The sequence below is a fragment of the Leptopilina heterotoma genome, unplaced genomic scaffold, assembly GCF_015476425.1.
Source record: "Leptopilina heterotoma isolate Lh14 unplaced genomic scaffold, ASM1547642v1 Lhet_81, whole genome shotgun sequence".
In the NCBI taxonomy this organism is placed as follows: Eukaryota; Metazoa; Arthropoda; class Insecta; order Hymenoptera; family Figitidae; genus Leptopilina; species Leptopilina heterotoma.
In genome coordinates, this window is record NW_025111185.1 from 200169 (window position 1) to 219982 (window position 19814).

Here is a 19814-nt window from a genome sequence, read left to right on the forward strand (position 1 = left end):
AACATTCAATTGTTTAATAAAATATTTATTTTCATAGTTAAATAATTAAATTCTCGCAGAATTTTCTAATAAATATTGATTTAAAAATGAATTTGAAATTAAAATCTTTGAAAATTTGAACTTTTCATACTTTTAATTAAGAATTCTATAGAATTAATTTTTCTCAATAAGTTTAATGGAATTTTTTTTAATTATTTGAAGTTTTTTATTTCTAATATATTTAATTGAAGAATGACAGAGTAGTCACTGTTAACTTAAAAGTATCAAATTGCAACGAATTGATACCAAAAATGTGGATCAAATAAAAAATTGATCTAAATTTTTGGTATGAATTTGATAAGGTTTAGTATCAATTTGATACTTTGAAGAAAACAGTGGTTTCATTAACAAATGAAGGGAAAATAATTGTTCACTATTATTAGTACATACTAACAGTCATCAGTATTATTACTACTATACTAATAAAGAGAATTAGGGCGAGTTTCATAATTACATTATTAATATTAACAATTACAATTGAAGTTGCAATTGGATAAATTAAACAATTATTTGCGAAAACATGTGAAGAATCTCGCACGCAATACGTTTTCAAAGAATTAAATTGACATATTATGTATTTTGAATAATGAGTAATAATTACGTAGTTGCGTTAAATTTTTTCATATTAAATATGATTGTTTGATAATGTTTACTTTTGATTGTCATGTGAGAAAAGGTTAAAAGTAATTGCAGGATGTACGGTAAATCTACGTATTACAGTGGTGAATGATGAGTTGGAATTTCTATCTTTATATTCAGTATGTATCGTTCTTCTATGGAGGAATGGAACAGTTCACTATCAAAGCTTATGTCATAACATGGTATTCAGAATGAATATTTTTCCATTTCATCCATAATTTTGCAATATATACAGCATTCACTTTTTTATTGCATTTTTCGAATTTATCCACCATTTTTCTCTATTTTATTAATGAAAATTTATTTCTCCTCTTATTATCGAATTTATTGTTTCTTCTATTAATTGGTAATTTATTTTCTCTTTTATTAATTGGTAATTTAGTTTCTCTTTTATTAATTATAATTTTATTTCTCCTTTTATTAACTCCTTTTTTTTAGTTTATTACTTACGAATTTATTTTTTCTTTTATTATTAATTATGAATTTATAATTTCTTTTGTTAATTATGAATTTAATTTTTCTTTTTTATTCCGCATTGTTATATTTATCTTTTTTAAATAAATATTTAGTCATAATTTTTCCATAAGAATTAAGAATTTCAAAAATTTCAAATTCGAATCTTTTTGAAATTAAAGAAAACTTGTGAAAAATTGTTATAAAACACGAAGAAATCGATCACTCCGAGTCTTCGACTCGGAGCAATCGACATCTTCATGTTTTATAATAATTAAAAATGCCCGACTGAAAAAATCATTATTTTATATTATAAGAATATTGTTACTGTAATTTATTCAAAATTACTTTCATCACTTCAATTCAATTATTGTTTTCTATGATTTTTTTAACTAAAATTTTTCTTTAAATTAATTATTTTTAATAATTTTTGAAAAATTTCTTTAAAAACTTTTCAAATCCTTTTGTTTATAATTCAATTTTATGAAATTTCATCGATTATTCAGAAATTCTTCAATCAAATATATATTAGAAAATAAAAACTTTAAGTAACTTAAAAAAAAATTCAATTAAACTTTTTCAAAAAAATTAAATCTACACAATTTTCAGTTGAAATTATGAAAAATTCAAAAATTCAAAGATTATAATTTGAAACCTTTTCAAAATTTAATTATTTCTAAAAATTACAAGCTATAATACTTTCTCTCTAAATTGGAATTGGTAAAAATGTTTACTTATTGAAATTAGTGACTGACTTTTTGCTTTTGAATTAGTAAATTTTACTATTAAATTATTTGAAACGACTTTAGTAAAATCTGCTAAATTCGAATGCAAAAAGTCACTCACTAATTCAAATTAGAAAACATTTTTACTAATTCAAATTTAGAGAGTTTAATATTCAATTATAATAATTATAAAATTTCATTTGAAATTCACATTTAAATCAATTTTTATTAGAAAATTTTGTGAAAATTCAATTATTTAGATAAAAAAATAAAAAATTTTTTGGAGAATTGAATTTTTTTTTAAATTGAACTCTCATAAAGAATTTTATCAACAAATTTTGAAATAGGTAATTAAAATTCTTTTGTTGCATTTCAATAAAATTTTTAAGAATAATTTCATTTTTCGAGAAATTAAATTAAAATTGTATTAAAAATAATTGAATCTCTGTGAAAAATTTGATTGAATTGAGAAAAGTTTTTGAAAATAATTGAAATTTTACCAAGAATTTTATTAAAATTTTTGAATATAATTTGATTTTGGAGAAAAAATTTATTATTTATAAAGATAATTGAAATTTTGAAAGAGAATTTTTTTAAACTTTTGACCATAATTGAAATCCTGCGAAGAATTTAATTACTTTTGAAAATAATTGAGTTCTTGAGACGAATTTTAATAATATTTCTTTTTAAATAATTGAAATAATTAATTAAAAATGTATTGACAATAATACTTAAATTCTAATAAATATAAATTGTAGGAAGGCTTTTTAAAATATTTTAATTTCTTTGGTGAATTTTTATAAAATTATTATAATATTTTAATAATAATTATAATATAATTATAATATTATAAAAATTATTATAAAACATTCTTCGAGAAATTCCACTAAAATTGTATTAAAAATAATTGAAATTCTGCGATGAGTTTTATTATTTATGAAAATAATTTTAAGGCTATAAAGTTTTTATTATTTATGAAAATAATTGAATTATTGCGAAAAAAATTGTAAACGCAACTCTTTTAAAATTGAATTAATTTTGAAATATTTAAGAAAAATTAGATTTCAAGAATAAGCACAATAACTTTAGAAAATTTTTTAGGATTCCGATCAGAATTATCTGACTTTTCCAGGTTTTTTCAAGGTTTATTTAATATATAAATTGTAACGAATTTCTGCTAATTTTTAACAATTTTTTCTTATTCGACAGTAAATTTTCCTATTTCCGAAGTAAATTTTATTAAAAATTTAGAAAATACTTTGGCCTTGCAATTTTACTAATTCTAAAGTAAAATTTACTGATTCCAAAGTTAATTTTTGTAAAAATTTATAAAATACATTGTCGTATCAAAATTTACAAATTCAAAAGTAAATTATATTATTTTTGAAGTAAATTTTAGTGAAAAATAACTTAAGTGATTCGATCTTGCATTTTTTACTAATTAAGAATTAAATTTTACTATTTTGGAAATAGACTTTTAGAAAAATTAATAAAATACTTTGTCGTATAAAAATTTGTTAATTCAAAAGTAAATTCTACTACGTTTGTCGTAAATTTTAGTAAAAATTAGTAAATTACGTCGATCTTTTTTTTTTTTTTTTTTGCTTGGGAACTTTTTGATTCTGCAATGTTTAATAGTCAAATATAAATTTTACTATAGTTCCAAAGTAGATTTCAGTAAAAATTAACAAAATACTTCAATCAAAGCAAAATTTATGTCAAAAATAGGAAATTTTACTATTTTTGAAGTCAATTTTAGAAAGAAGTAAATTTTTTATATTATAAATATATTTATATTCAAGTTTTCCTTTTAATACAATGTTCCTTAATTGAAACATACTTTCATTTTATTTCATGATTATAATTTTCTTCCAGTGAAATAATTAAAATTTAATTTAAATTAAAAGTAACTGATATTGATAGCAACATGTCAATCACTGAGTCAGATAATATTTATTACTAAAAATAGAAATTTTTATTACTCGAAGTAGAAATTTTTATTACTAGGAATAGAAATATTTATTACTAGAACTAAAAATATTTATTTCTAGAACTGAAAAATATTTATAGAACTAGAAATATTTATCAGACCTATAGAAATATTTATCACCAAAATGAAAAGTATTTATCATACATATTTTTTTCACTAAAATTATTTTAAGATAAGACAAATTTTTCCCTTTCTTGGCCAAAATCTAAATCTTTCTACACTCTTCGTTTTGTTATTTTTTCTATTCAAATCTAGTCCTGCAGAAAATCACGCTCTGACAGTAGAAAATGTCCTTGCGCAGTCTCCTACGTTTAGCGATAAACATTCTAACTTTTCCGCGTCACATAAACATGTTATAAATAAATTATATATTCCATACACTGTCAATCGTAAATGGGTGAACGTTTATATATTCTCTCCTTTCAGAGGGATTCCTGCGTCCTAGAGAGAGCTTAACTTTACCGCATAGATATGATCCCACTTTTGTCTCTCTTTGACACCAAATATGGACGGGCAATTTTTTTTACGATTTCTGTCTTTTTTTTTATTCATTCCTGATTTACTTGAGCCTTCAGAAATTTTTGCATATTGCAAAATAAACACATATATAAAAAATATAAAAACATTTTGTAAAAAGAGAAACACAGATGGAAAACAAGGTTAACTCTTTTTAAAAATAAAAACCTATTCATTAAATGCAAATTATTTCATATTTTACGCGTCACAAAATATTAAAATGCGTTCTCTATAGATACAATGACTTAATAATACAAGCAACACAAGGTTTTCTTTTTTTTTTTCTGCAAAAATTTACCGTTTTTCAACAAGTGGCTACTTTATTCCGTTTATGAAATGACGAGGAGTGATTATGAAGAATGACGAAATCGGTTTGAAACATGATCCGAGATTAATAATTTTTAATTAAAAGATCCGCAAAGTTTCCATGTTTCTAAAAATATGAAAATTGTCAATAAATCTTTTCATTTTCGCAAGAGAAAATAAGATATAAAGAGAGAAAGAGAGAGAGAGGATTAAATCTCGAAAATTACAAACGGCTTATTGGTTGTTCATGTATACACACCCACGCAATCACTTTGTGAGACACAAGAATCATTGACATCGAGAATGGTATGAGATGAGACAAGTATGTATCTCGTAACTGACGTAATTCTTCACAAACATCGCTTCTCGAAGGAGTTGAGATTGACCGAGATCATTTTTGACTATGACGTTTGGGCTTCCTTATATTATTTTATCTCGTCAGTCACTGACACCATCCTGTCTCGCCAATCGAATTCTGCGTATAACGTTGTGCAATTCCTTCTCGCCTAACATTAGATCTCAGCGAATAGTAAGAGACTTGCCAGAATTTATAAATACCGGAATTTAGTTAGCTATGATTTTTGGAGCAGGTCATGTACGACATTAAGCAATTGGCTATTTGGGACGCATTTTGTCATGTATTTTGTATGGCCTTCAAGTTTCCCTCATAACACAGTTATGAAAACAATTGTTGTTCATGATGACTTCATCGTCATCTTGGAAATAGAGTTTATGACTCTTTGAAAACCATAAAATTCTAAACATACGAAAGTTCATTTGTTTCCCCTTCGAGTATGACGAATTTTAATTCTTTGTCTAGACGTATAAGTGTGTTACCTAAAAGTAATTGGTTTTTTTTTTGTTTTCGAAAAAATACTCGGTTCAATTACTACTGGATTGATTTAGATGAGGCTATGAGTATTACATACTTGCAAAGGTTGGCAAAAAATTTCATTTAATTTTCATTTTCATTTCTTTATTATCCCCAGATTTTTATAGAGATTTTTGACTTTTTTCCTCAGGGTTGCCACAGGTCATGATAATCAGGGAATTATTTAGAAACTCTTCAATCAAATATATATTAGAAAATAAAAACTTCAAATAAATTTTAAAAAAATTCAATACTTTAAAAAAAAAAATTAAATCTATCACAATTTTTAGTTAAAAGTATGAAACATTCAAAAATTCAAAGACTATAATTTAAAACCTTTTCAAAATTCAATTATTTCTAAAACTTCACGCTATAATACTTTCTCTCTACATTTGAATTAGTAAAAATGTTTACTAATTGGAATTAGTGACTGACTTTTTGCTTTTGAATTAGTAAAGTTTACTATTAAATTATACGAAACGATTATTTATTAGTAAAATCTGCTAATTCGAATGCAAAAAGTCACTCACTAATTCAAATTAGAAAACATTTTTACTAATTCAAATTTGGAGAGTTTAATATTCAATTATAATATAAAATTTTAATTGAAATTCACATTTAAATCAATTTTTATTAGAAAATTTTGCAAGAATTCAATTATTTAAATACAAAAATAAATAATTTTTTGAAGAATTGAAATTTTTTTTAAATTATTGAACTCTCATAAAGAATTTTATCAACAAATTTTGAAATAGGTAATTAAAATTCTTTTGGTGCATTTTAATAAAATTTTTAAGAATAATTTTATTTTTCGAGAAATTATATTAAAATTGTATTAAAAATAATTGAATCTCTGTAAAAAATTTGATTGAATTGAGAAAAGTTTTTGAAAATAATTGAAATTTTGCCAAGAATTTTATTAACATTTTTCAGCCACTTTTGAATTAAATTGGATTTTGAAGAGAATTTTTTTAAACTTTTGACCATAATTGAAATCTTGCGAAGAATTTTATTACTTTTTAAAATAATTAAATTCTTGAGACGAATTTTAATAATATTTCTTTTTAAATAATTGAATTCTTTTATGAAATTTTATTGAAATACGTAGATATTAAAAATAATTGAATTTTGATAAATTACTGAAATTAATTTAATTCTACGAAGAATTTTATTAAAATAATTTTGGAAAAAAATTGAATTGTTAAAAAGATTCAGGGAAAAGTCAGGGATTTTTATTAAAGTACTGGAAAAAATTTAATTTGCAGGATTCATAATTAGTTTTATTTAATTATTTAATATATATTTATTTAACTATAATAATCTGCGTATTTCATTTTTTGATTCTTTCATTCTGTCTGTTCACACTTTGAAGTTAGTTTTTGTGTATGCTTTTTTTCTTTAAAAAATATTGTTTGACAGATCGAAAGAATGCAGGTATTTTTTCATGATTTATAATAAAACAATATTTGAAATTAGAAAATATAAAAAAAATTTTGTTTATTATATGCTTTTTTCTATAACAAATTTCGTTTGATTGATCTAAATTATGCAAATTTTTCTCCTTATTTTATTTATAAAAAATATGAGAAAATTGATAATTGTTAAAAAATTATAATTAAATAGAAAATATACCCATTTTATGCATATTTTATATTTCTCAATAACAATATTGTTCAGAAACTCATTCTTTTCTTTTGGAAAAGAAACATTACATAATTCTATTCTATTTGTCATTTACAAATTTTAATTGAAAATGAAATTGAAACTTTTTAAATTTTTAGGAAATTAAGGAAAAAATTTTTATTTTTATAAAACATGAAGATATCGATGACTGCGAGTCGAAGACTCGGAGTGATCGATTTCTTCATGTTTTATAATAATTAAAGAGGATCGAGTGTTAAAATCATTATTTTATATTATAAGAATATTGTTACTGTAACCTCTTCAAAATTATTTTCTTATTCTATTATTATCTAAAATTTAAATTATAATTAATATTCAAATTCTGCGATGAGTATTGTTATTTATGAAAATAATTGAATTATTGCGAAGAAATTTATAAAAAATTTGTAAATATTTGAATTCCTGTGAAATTTTTATTACCTATTCATTCAAATAATGAAATGTTTGCGTCCAATTTTATTAAAATTGCTTTTAAATAATTGAATTCTTTTGGGTAATTTTATTAAAATAGTAGATATTGAAAATCATTTAAATGATGGGAATTTTTAAAAATTATTGAATTTTGTACAAGAATTTTTTTATTTAAAATAATAATTAAGATTTTGTCAAGATTTTTTTTAGTAAATTTTGTACATAATTGCATTTTGTGATAAGAATTTTATTAATTTTGAAAATATTTGAATTTCTGCAATTATTTGAAAACTTCTTTAAAATTCGATTTTTTTAGTATTTTTAACTAAAATTGTTCTATAAATCCATAATTTTTTTTAACAAATTTTAGAAGATTTTGATTTATTAAAGTTTTTCAAAAATCTAAGTTCATTAAAATTTCTAATTAAATTCATTCAACATTGAAATTTTAAAAATATTTATTGGAGTTAATTAAATGGTATTTGCTTCAAATACTGAAATTATTGGTTCAAATACCATTTATTTGACTCCAATAAATACTATTTTACTCAAGTAAATAAAGTAGAAGAATTTTAGTTACAAACACTAAAAAAATTTAATTTTATAGAAGTTGTAAATGTTTGCAGAAATTCAATTATGTTCAAAAATTTTTAAAAATGCCTAGTCAAAATTTCAATTATCTTTAAAAATAATAAAATTCTTCTCCAAAATCCAATTATTTACAAATTTTTTCGCGATAATTCAATTATTTTTATATAAATAATAAGAATTTTTACAGAATTTCAATTATTTTTAATACAATTTTAACTGAATTCCTCGAAAAATGTAATTATTCTTGAAAATTTTATTAAAATTCGTCAAAAGAATTCAATTGTTTAAAAATTTGTTGATAAAGTTCTTTATGAGAATTTAATTATGAGAAACATTCAATTATTCAATAAATTATTTATTTTTGTATTTAAATAATTGAATTCTCGTAGAATTTTCTAATAAAAATTGTTTTAAAAATGAATTTCAGTCAAAATTTTAAATAATAAATGAATTTTAAAAGCATTAAACAAATGGATTTGGAAATTCTCTAGAAACTTTTGCGAAAATTATTCATTTATTTCTTTCGAAGAATTTTAATAAAATTTTTAAAATTAATTATGTTTTTCGAAGAATTTACTTTAAATTGTATTAAAAATAATTGAAATCCTGTGAAGAATTTTATTATTTGAGAAAATAATTAAAGTTTTGCAACGAATTTTTATTACTTTTTCGTTTTAAATAATTGAAGTCCTGTGAAGATTATTATTATTTATGAAAATAATTGAATTCTTACAACGAATTTTATTACATTTTTTTTAAACAATTGAATTCTTTTGAGAATTTTTATTAAAATAATAGATTTTGAAAATATTTGAATTTTAGAGAAGGATTTTATTATTCGTGAAGTGTAATTGAATTCTTGCAAAAAATATTTGAAAATAATTACATTTTTAGAGGAATTCATTTAAAATTGTATTAAAAATAATTTAAATCCTACGAAAAATTTTATTATTTATGATAATTATAATTGAATTCTTACAACGAGTTTTATTACATTTTTTTAAGTAATTGAATTGATGTGAAAAATTGTATTAACTATAAAAATAATTGAATTCTTGCAAAGGATTTTATTAAAATTTTTGTAAATAATTTAACTTATTAAATTTTATTTTATTAAAATTTTTGTAAATAATTTTTTTTTTTTAATTTTATGGAAGTTTAAATTATTATAAAACATGAAGACATAAACATGAAGAAGTTATTGATATTTGAAGAAGAAGCATATAACATGAAGACTGGATATATATCTTCATGTTTTATACTAATATTCTTAAAAGTTATTGAATTTCAAAAGGTTTAAATTTGAATTTTTTTAGAATTTTAATTCCTATGGAAAAATAATAGTGATTGAATATTTATTTAAAAAAGAAGTTATTGATGTTTTTGAATAATTTTACAATTAAAGAAATTTGTAAATAAATGTAATAGAACATTTTTTTTGAGTATCTAATCAGGGAAAAACAAAATTAATTTTTTGTGGCAACCCTGTTCCTCATCCGAATAATCACTTAAATTTTGATTCTTCGTAAAATTAGGTTTTTAAACAAAAAATGATATTGTTTTTGACATGAAAAATTTTTTTTTTCTTATTTTCGCTCTAAGAAAAAAAAATGTTTTATTTATAACGCAATAACAATAAATGTTTTATTTACAGCGCAATAATAAGAAATGTTTTATTTATGTGATAATAAAAAATATTTCATTTATTATGTGATAAAAAAAATATTTCATTTATTATGTGATAATGAAAAATATTCTATTCATTATGTAATAATAAAAAATATTTTATTTATTACGTAATGATAAAAAAATTATTTATTATGTACCCAGATAATCAGCGCACTGGTACTGAACAGTACTGAAAATTATTTATTATGTGATAATAAAAAATATTTAGTTCACTATACAATAATGAAAAAATATTTTATTTGTTGCGTAATAATGAAAAAAATTTTATTTGTTGCGTAATAATGAAAAAATATTTTATTTGTTGCGTAATAATGAAAAATATTTTATTTATTGCGTAATTATAAAAAATATTTCATTTGTTCCGCAATCATGAAAAGATATTTAAATTATTCTGTGATAATAGAAAGAAATTGAGTGTAGACTGAGAAAAAGCGTGCTTGCATATTTTGATTCTTGAAAATTGACCATGTGCTCACACTTGATATTATCTCACAGTACATCACACGTTAGGCATTTCTGAGAGGAACAAATTAAACTTATTATAGACTGAAAGTTAAAATTATAACGACAGGTCATCGATTTGTACTGTTGTCCATGTACCGGATGTGCAACTGAGTTCATTCGCAGCAGGCGAAAACAGTGATTTCGTTATTTATAGAAAACCTTAAATTTCCTCTTGCGAATTTCAAAAGATCCTCCCACCCCCACCCGCAACTCATAAACAAAATTTAACTTTGATATTAAAATCTTTTCATTTTGGGAAATTGTCTTTAATGTGGTTTTATATATTTCCACATAACTTCTACTAACCTATATTAAATATTTATTCGCCAAATATAAGGTCCATTAATATTTATTTGACTTAAATAAATGCTTGGAAAAAAATACTTGTTAACAAAAATATTTGCAGGGTTGCCACTGGTTAGGGAAATCAGAGAAAAGTCAGGGATTTTTATTAAAAGTACTGGAAAAAATTTAATTTTTAGAATTCGTAAGAAAATTCTGAATTTCTGTATCTTTTTTGTTTGCCTCATAAACTATGAAATCACCTTTGAATTCTAATACGAAAACTTCAATTTCGGACAATAATTTCTTTTAAAAAAATTTAATTCTTGAAGAACTATTATAAAATTATTACTTATAAATTATTTAATGAATAATTTTACTTAAGAGTTTCAAAAATAATTGAATTTTATGAGAGTTGCGTTTACAATTGTTATAAATAATTGAATTTCAAAAGATTTCAATTTGAAAATTTTTGAATTTCAAATTCAATTTTTAATTGAATTTAATTAGTAATTTTAAGGAACTTTTGAAAAATTTTATTAATTCAAATTCTTCTGAAATTAGTTAAATTAAAAAAAATATACTTAATGAATTATTAAAAATAATGGATTTATAGAAGAAATTTAGTTAAAACACAAAAAAAAATTTAATTTCGGTGAAGTTACAAATGATTGCAGAAATTCAATTATTTTCAAAAGTAATGAAATTCTTTGTAGTAAGTCAATTATGTTCAAAAATTAAAATGAATTCTAGTTTAAAATTTCAATTATCTTTAGAAATAATAAAATTTTTCACAAAATTCTTCGTAAAATTTCAATTATTTTCCCAAACTTTCCTCAATTCATTAATGATTTTCAATATATCTAATATTTTAATTAAATTTTCCAAACGAATTCAATTACTTAAAAACAAATTTTAATAAAATTCTGCGCAAACATTTTATTATTTTCATGAACAATACAAATTTCACAAGAATTTAATTATTTACAAATTTTTTGTAAATTTCTTCGCAATAATTCAATTATTTTCATAAATAATAAAATTCGTTGCAAAAATTCAATTATTTTAATAACTAATAAAACTCATCGCAGGATTTCAATTATTTTTAATAAAATTTTTAACAGAATTCCTGGAAAATGCAATTATTTTTACAAATTTTGATAAAAATCTTTATAAAAATTTAATTTTAAGAAATATTCAATTATTCAATAAATTATTAATTTTTGTGTTTAAATAATTGAATTTTCGTAAAATTCTTTATGAGAATTCGATTAATGATAAAAATTTCACAGGAATTCAATTATTATACATTTTTAATTAAATTTCTTTAAAGAATAAAATTATTTTCAAAAATTTTTACGAAATACTTTGCGTAACAATTTAGTTTTTTTTCATAATAAAAATAAAATTTTTCACAGAAATTCAATTATGTTTAAAAATTTACAAAAATTCCCGTCAAAATTTCAATTATCTTTATAAATAATAAAATTTTTCTTCGAAATTCAATTATTTTCGAAACTTTTAATAAAATTCTTGGCAGAATTTCAATCATTTTTAATACAATTTTCATCAAATTTCTTGAAAAATGCAATTGTTCTTAAAAATTTCATTAAAATTTGTCAAGAGAATTCAATTATTTAAAAAGTTGTTGATAAAATTCTTTATGAAAATTCAATGTAAGAAACATTCAATTGTTTAATAAAATATTTATTTTTAATTTTATAGTTAAATAATTGAGTTCTCGTAGAATTTTCTAATAAATATTGATTTAAAAATGAATTTCAAATTAAAATCTTTGAAAATTTGAACTTCTCATACTTTTCATTAAAAATTCTATAGAATTAATTTTTCTCAATAAGTTTAATGGAATTTTTTTTAATTATTTGAAGTTTTTAATTTCTAATATAATTAATTGTAGAATGTCAGAATAGTCTAAATTTTGTAAAATTAAATTGTAAACAAAAAAATTTGAAAATTCACAAAGAACTTTTTTAAAAATTATTTTTAAAAAATTGACTTGAAGAAGAATTTTAGTTGAAAATTCTAATTTTTGAAAATTTTAATTTCTATATGAAAAAATAATAATGATTAAATATTTATTTAAAAATGAAGTTATTAATATTTTCGAATAATTTTTATTTTAAAAATCTGGAAAAATTTCGTTTTTTAACCTGGATAACCTGGAAAAGTCAGGAAATTTGAAAAGTGCAAAAGCGTGACAACCCTGAAGAATTGATATTGTACAAAATACAAAATTGATGATTGTGGAATATACAAGAGTGCATTCAATTGACAATGACAGAAATTGAAAATTGACTGCATAATGACGAGATAAGTGAAGAAAATGAAAATAAATGGAAGTAGGAAAATGGGTCGTGGTCGAATTTAATAGCATCCTTAAATGTTCAGTTTCCAGATTATTGGTAATTTTACTATCACACACGATGCTCTTTTGCACAATTAGTTTGAAAAGCGGAAACATTATATCTTCATTTTCTTCATTTTGTAATATGCCAGAACGAAAGGAAAGGGGGATGCGAGTTTAATCCTAAACATTGCCCGCAAGGATTTTATAAAATTGCTCACACACAAAATGAAGAAACGTATTGAAGAATACGTAATTTAAGATGTTAAGAATTATTATTACAAACTGTAAATGAATGTTTATTAAATCAACTCAGCATAAAATGATTATGAACTGGAACATAATTCAGGGTATATAATATTCGTTCGAAGAATATACATATATACATGACGTAAAAACTATGTCAATGTTAATTCCTCAGCATCCACTTTATAACGTGTAATTATCACCCCAAGTATATGCAATATGAATTCTCTTTATAAAATATTAAATATGTTTACTTTTCAAAGCACGTAGGAATGTAATGAAAATTGTGCTACTGCGCAATCATATTACTTTTTCCTGGTAATAGACCTCGTGTAAGACGACCCTTTTTGTAAAATTTAAATTTATCAATTGTGCTGTAAAGAAAAAATTTTCTCTCTTTGTTGAGATGTTTTTATTTCCTTGAGAATGGTTCCGGTTAATTGAAGTCGATCAAGATTTTATGTTGACATTGACACTTACGTTGTTCAATATGTTACGCATCATAAAATTTTCGATATATGTTGTCGAGATGAAGGAAATTATAATATCTGAATTTTTATGATCGGACATAAAAATTGTCGTGACGAATTATTTTAACAGAAAAAGGGACGCAATAAATGTTGTCTAAAAATAATTATTGGGGAGGTAAATTTTCCCAGAGGAGAATTTTTATTTTTTCTTTCGTAATAGCATTTTAAACCTTTACTAAAATTTCTCTGGTACTAATATAATTTGCTATTTATATTTAGAGCCATTAAAAACATTTGATTATTAACAATTGTTAATTAATAAAAGATAAAGTTCGCTCGAAAAATAATTTTTCATCTCCTGCTGATTATATTGCACTGTTTATTGTAAACAATTTCAAGTAATTTTAATTTAAGTAATAATTAAATAATTAATTTTCACTAATAATAAAATTTTTCATGATAATTCAATTTTTAAAAAAATTTTTGATTAAATTCTAAACATGAATCTAATTATTTTTTTCATAAATAATAAAACTTATCGAATGATTTCAATAATTATTTTTAATACTTTTTTAAATTAATAATCGGAAAATTCAGTTATTTTCACAAATAAAGTTTTCCACTAGAATTCAATTATTTAAACTAATAAAATTTTCATAATATTTATTATATTTCGAAAAAATTAATTATTTAAAACAATGTTCATAAAATTCTTATGAAGAATTCAATTATACTTTAAAAAATAATAAATTTTTTTTACAGAAATTCAATTCTTTTTAAACATTTTAATAAACTTTTCCGCAATAATTCAATTATTTTCAAAAATAATAAAATTTCTACAGGAATTCAATTATTTTTGAGATTTATAATAAAATTCCTAGCAGGATTTCAATTATTTTCATAAATAATAAAATTCATAGCAGGATTTCAATTATTTTTAATACAATTTTACAGTAATTATTTTTAAAAACTTAATTTCCCGAAAATTCAATTATTTTGAGGTATTTTAATAAAATTCTTTTTAGAATTCAATTATTTTCATAAATAAGAATATTCATCACAATAATTCAATTATTTTTAAAAATAATTATTTTCTTCTTGGAATTACATTATTTTAAAAAAATTCTAATAAATCGTTCACAAGAATTCAATTATTTTCAAAAAAGTTTAATAAAATTTCCAAACATTCAATTATTGACAAATTTTTTAATAGAATTCTTTGTAAAATTTAATTATCATTAAAAACTTTTCGCAATTCAATGATTTTCAATATCTACTATTATCAAAAAATTTCCAAACAGAATTCAATTATTTAAAAAATGGTTTGTAAAAATTTTCGTAAGAATTCAATTCAATTTTTATAAATATTAAAATTCTTTGATGAATAATAAAATTCGTTGCAGGAATTCAATTTATTGAAAGGATGAGAAAAAAGTAAATATTTTTGATGAAAATTAGGAAAAAGTCAGGAAAATAAAAAATATGGAATGGAATTTTTTTCAATTTTGTGAAGTGAATAAATGAATGCAGATAATTTGCTAACGGAAAGGAAACTTACGATTATTACAATGTACTAGCCAAACTATCCGCGCGCAAGCGCGCGGGAATGTTGTATGGGGCTGCTTATTTTAAACAATTTAAAAAATTTTAAAGAAATAATTATTATAACCTAACAAAGAGATTTAACTAACTAAAATTAAAATAATTTCACTCAATGGTCTCAATTTAAATAGAATTTACATTACTAGACTTAAACTATGGCTAGAACAATTACAATTAGTATCTGGGTCATCTTTTGCATTGCTTATTTTATAAAGCCATTTAAAAATAAATACTTTTTAAAGAAATAATAATTATTACACACTGAAAAAAGTTTTACTTGAAATAGCGATAAGTTTCTCTAGAATAACGAAAGTATTAATTGAAGCACTAAATAATTTCGCTACTAAAGTGAAATCTGTAGTTCATCCAGCTAAATATTTTTTGCCGTGCATAACGAAAAAAGAATTAAATTAACATCAGATTTTCTACATTAAAAAAAAACGAATTCAAATAGAAATAATTCATTTTATAACTTAACCAAATTCACCCCAGAAATCACTGAATTCGATAATTTAGAAGAAAGTCAGACAAAAGCAGGGTTCCTACAGAATCACGAAATCATGGAAATCATGGAAATGGTATGGAATTTTTAAAAGGCTTCTGGAAATCAGGGAAATCATGGAAAAGGCCTGTAATTTTTAAAAAATTCTAAATTTTTTCAGTTTTCCATTTTTTCTCTTGAATAAAAATTCAAATAATAATAAAGCTAAATGGTATAAAAGAGAAAAAAAATGTTGAATTTTAAGAAATTCAATTATTCGGATTTTTGATAATTTTTAATCATTTTTTATTTTTTTCCAAAGAGTCGAGACAATTTAATAAGTAAAGTATTTTCCAAAAGCACAAAAATAATGAAGCTAAATGCCATAAAAGAGAAGAAAAAATGTTGAATTTTAAGAAAATCGGATTTTTGAATTTTTCCGAATTTTTGATAATTTTAGATTTTTTACCAAAGAGTCGAGACAATTTAATAAGTAAAGTATTTTCCAAAAGCACAAAAATAATGAAGCTAAATCCCATAAAAGAGAAGAAAAAATGTTGAATTTTAAGAAAATCGGATTTTTGAATTTTTCCGAATTTTTGATAATTTTAGATTTTTTACCAAAGAGTCGAGACAATTTAATAAGTAAAGTATTTTCCAAAAGCACAAAAATAATGAAGCTAAATGCCATAAAAGAGAAGAAAAAATGTTGAATTTTAAGAAAATCGGATTTTTGAATTTTTCCGAATTTTTGATAATTTTAGATTTTTTACCAAAGAGTCGAGACAATTTAATAAGTAAAGTATTTTCCAAAAGCACAAAAATAATGAAGCTAAATCCCATAAAAGAGAAGAAAAAATGTTGAATTTTAAGAAAATCGGATTTTTGAATTTTTCCGAATTTTTGATAATTTTAGATTTTTTACCAAAGAGTCGAGACAATTTAATAAGTAAAGTATTTTCCAAAAGCACAAAAATAATGAAGCTAAATCCTATAAAAGAGAGGAAAAAATGTTGAATTTTAAGAAATTCGGATTTTTGATAATTTTCGATAATTTTACATTTTTTACCAAAGAGTCGAGACAATTTAATAAGTAAAGTATATTCAAAAAGCACAAAAATAATGAAGCTAAATCCTATAAAAGAGAGGAAAAAATGTTGAATTTTAAGAAATTCAATTTTTCGGATTTTTGATAATTTTTAATAATTTTTTATTTTTTTCCAAAGAGTCAAGACAATTTAATAAGTAAAGTATTTTCCAAAAGCACAAAAATAATGAAGCTAAATCCTATAAAAGAGAGGAAAAAATGTTGAATTTTAAGGAATTCGGATTTTTGAATTTTTGATAATTTTCGATAATTTTACATTTTTTACCAAAGAGTCGAGACAATTTAATAAGTAAAGTATTTTCCAAAAGCACAAAAATAATGAAGCTAAATCCCATAAAAGAAAAGAAAAAATGTTGAATTTTAAGAAAATCGGATTTTTGAATTTTTTCGAATTTTTGATAATTTTAGATTTTTTACTAAAGAGTCGAACTATTAAATAAGTAAAGTATTTTCCAAAAGCACAAAAATAATGAAGCTAAATTCCATTGAGGAGAGGAAAAAATGTTGAATTTTAAGAAAAACGGATTTTTGAAATTTTTCGAATTTTTGATAATTTTAGATTTTTTACCAAAGATTCGAGACAATTTAATAAGTAAAGTATTTTCCAAAAGCACAAAAATAATGAAGCTAAATCCCATAAAAGAGAGGAAAAAATGTTGAATTTTAAGAAATTCGGATTTTTGAATTTTTTCGAATTTTTGATAATTTTAGATTTTTTACTAAAGAGTCGAGACAATTTAATAAGTAAAGTATTTTCCAAAAGCACAAAAATAATGAAGCTAAATTCCATAAAAGAGAGGAAAGAATGTTAAATTTTAAGAAATTCGGATTTTTGAATTTTTGATAATTTTCGATAATTTTAGATTTTTTACCAAAGAGTTGAGACAATTTAATAAGTAAAGTATTTTCCACATTAAAAAGTTTGACATTAAAAAATATATAAAAAATGCCAATACTTAACCCACAAAATTAAATTTTCAAAACAAACAAATGAATGCAGATAATTTGCTAACGGAAAGGAAACTTACGATTATTATAATGTATTTAATATATATATTTTTTTTTATATTTGTACTATTTCCTATTACTTTCCTACTTATACTTTTTTTTAAATTATTTTATTAACATATTATTCTATCTAATTCCAGAATTCAATTATTTTCTACAATTTTTTAACTAAACTTTATCTCAAAATCAATTATTTTTAATAATTTTCGGAAAGTTCTTCGAAAATTCATTTATTTAAATACAAAACTTCATTTTTTTATAATTGTAACTGATCATGTTTTTTTAAAGTTATTAAGGTGTAATATTTTAAAAAAAATTATAATAAAGAAATTCTTAAAATTAAATTTTTTAAAATATTTTTAAATAATTTTTTAAAAAGAATAGTTTTTTAATTACAGACAATAATTGTTTGGAAATTTTTCACTTATTGCAAAATTTCCAAGCAATTGAAATTTGGTAAAATCTTTTAAAAATAATTGAAATTTTTGAATAATACAAATATAAAAATAATCAAATTTTCATAGAATTTTAATTATATATGAACATTATTTCTCCGAAATTTTAATGAGTCTACAAAGTAAATTTTTAAAAAATTTTAATTTACTTTGGTCGAAGATAAATCAATCTTAAAAAATTATGATAAATAATTTAAGATTTAGTTATTTAAAATATTGTAATGATATTTTTTGAAAATAATTTAATTTAAAAAAGAATTTTTGTATATTATAATTTAAAAAAAACTAATTAATTTTTTGAAGAATTTTAATTAAAAATTTTGAACATGATTGTATTTTCAAAAATGTTTACAATAATTCTAAAAAATTTTAATGTTCGCATTATTTTTTTGAGCCTATTTGAATTTTCGGAAATATGTAATATTGTAAATATTGACAATAATTGAATTTTAAAAAATTCAAATAAAAAAATTCAAATAATTACTTTTTTCAAAAATATTTTAATATAATTTTTATAGAAAATAATTTTTTATTTTTAAATTTACACCTGAAGATTTTGTATTAAAATTTTTGAGAATTCAATTATTTTCAAAATTTGCAATAAAAATTCTTGAAAATTTGATTTTTAAAAATTGTCAGAAAATACTTGAAAAGAATCAAATATTTTCAATACAAAAATGTCAATTATTCAAAATGTGTTCAATTGTATTTTTCAAAAATTTAATTAGAAAAATATTCAAAAAAAATTTTTGGAAGATTTGTCTATTATTGTTTATACAATAAAAATCGAAATAAGTTGCATTTTATACTAAAATTGTGTCAGTTTGTTGAAAATATTTTATTAAATTTTTTATTAACGTCTATCAAAAATTGTCACTCAAAAAATTCGAGTTTCTCTCTGACGTAAAAAGTTGAAAAAAAATATGCATCATCGTTAGTTTATAAATATGTTTCAATGACTTTAATGTATTGATTATTTGGTTTTCAAAAAGCATTCTAATGGATTTTTTTTTGTTTCTAAATTTTTAGTTTTTCTTCAATCATTTTTAAATTTAGTTTCATATTTTTTAATTTTTCCTTAATAATTTAATTTTTTCTAAATTTTTAATTTTTTTCTAATAATATTCTTTAAAAAAATTCATTTAAATTAATTCTTTCTTTTTTAATTTTTTTTTTAATAATTTGTAAAAATTTTCCTAAATTTTCAATTTTTCTTTAATACTTCTTAAAAATTGTTTCTAACTTTTCGTTAAGTCTTAAATTTTATTTTAATAATTCTTAAATATTGTTTCTAATTTTTCTTCAAAATTTTTAATTTTTATTTCAATAGTTTTTAAGTTACAAAACTTAAAAATTATTGTAAAATAAAAAATTTTTTCT

At 20.9% G+C, this 19814-nt stretch overlaps 1 protein-coding gene across 1 annotated transcript in view; it reads left to right on the plus strand.

The window, feature by feature from the left end:
* LOC122511343 (dnaJ homolog subfamily C member 9) overlaps positions 1-19814 on the plus strand; it is a 42020-nt gene that overhangs the window by 20616 nt on the left and 1590 nt on the right. The gene's annotated exons all lie outside the window — the stretch shown is intronic.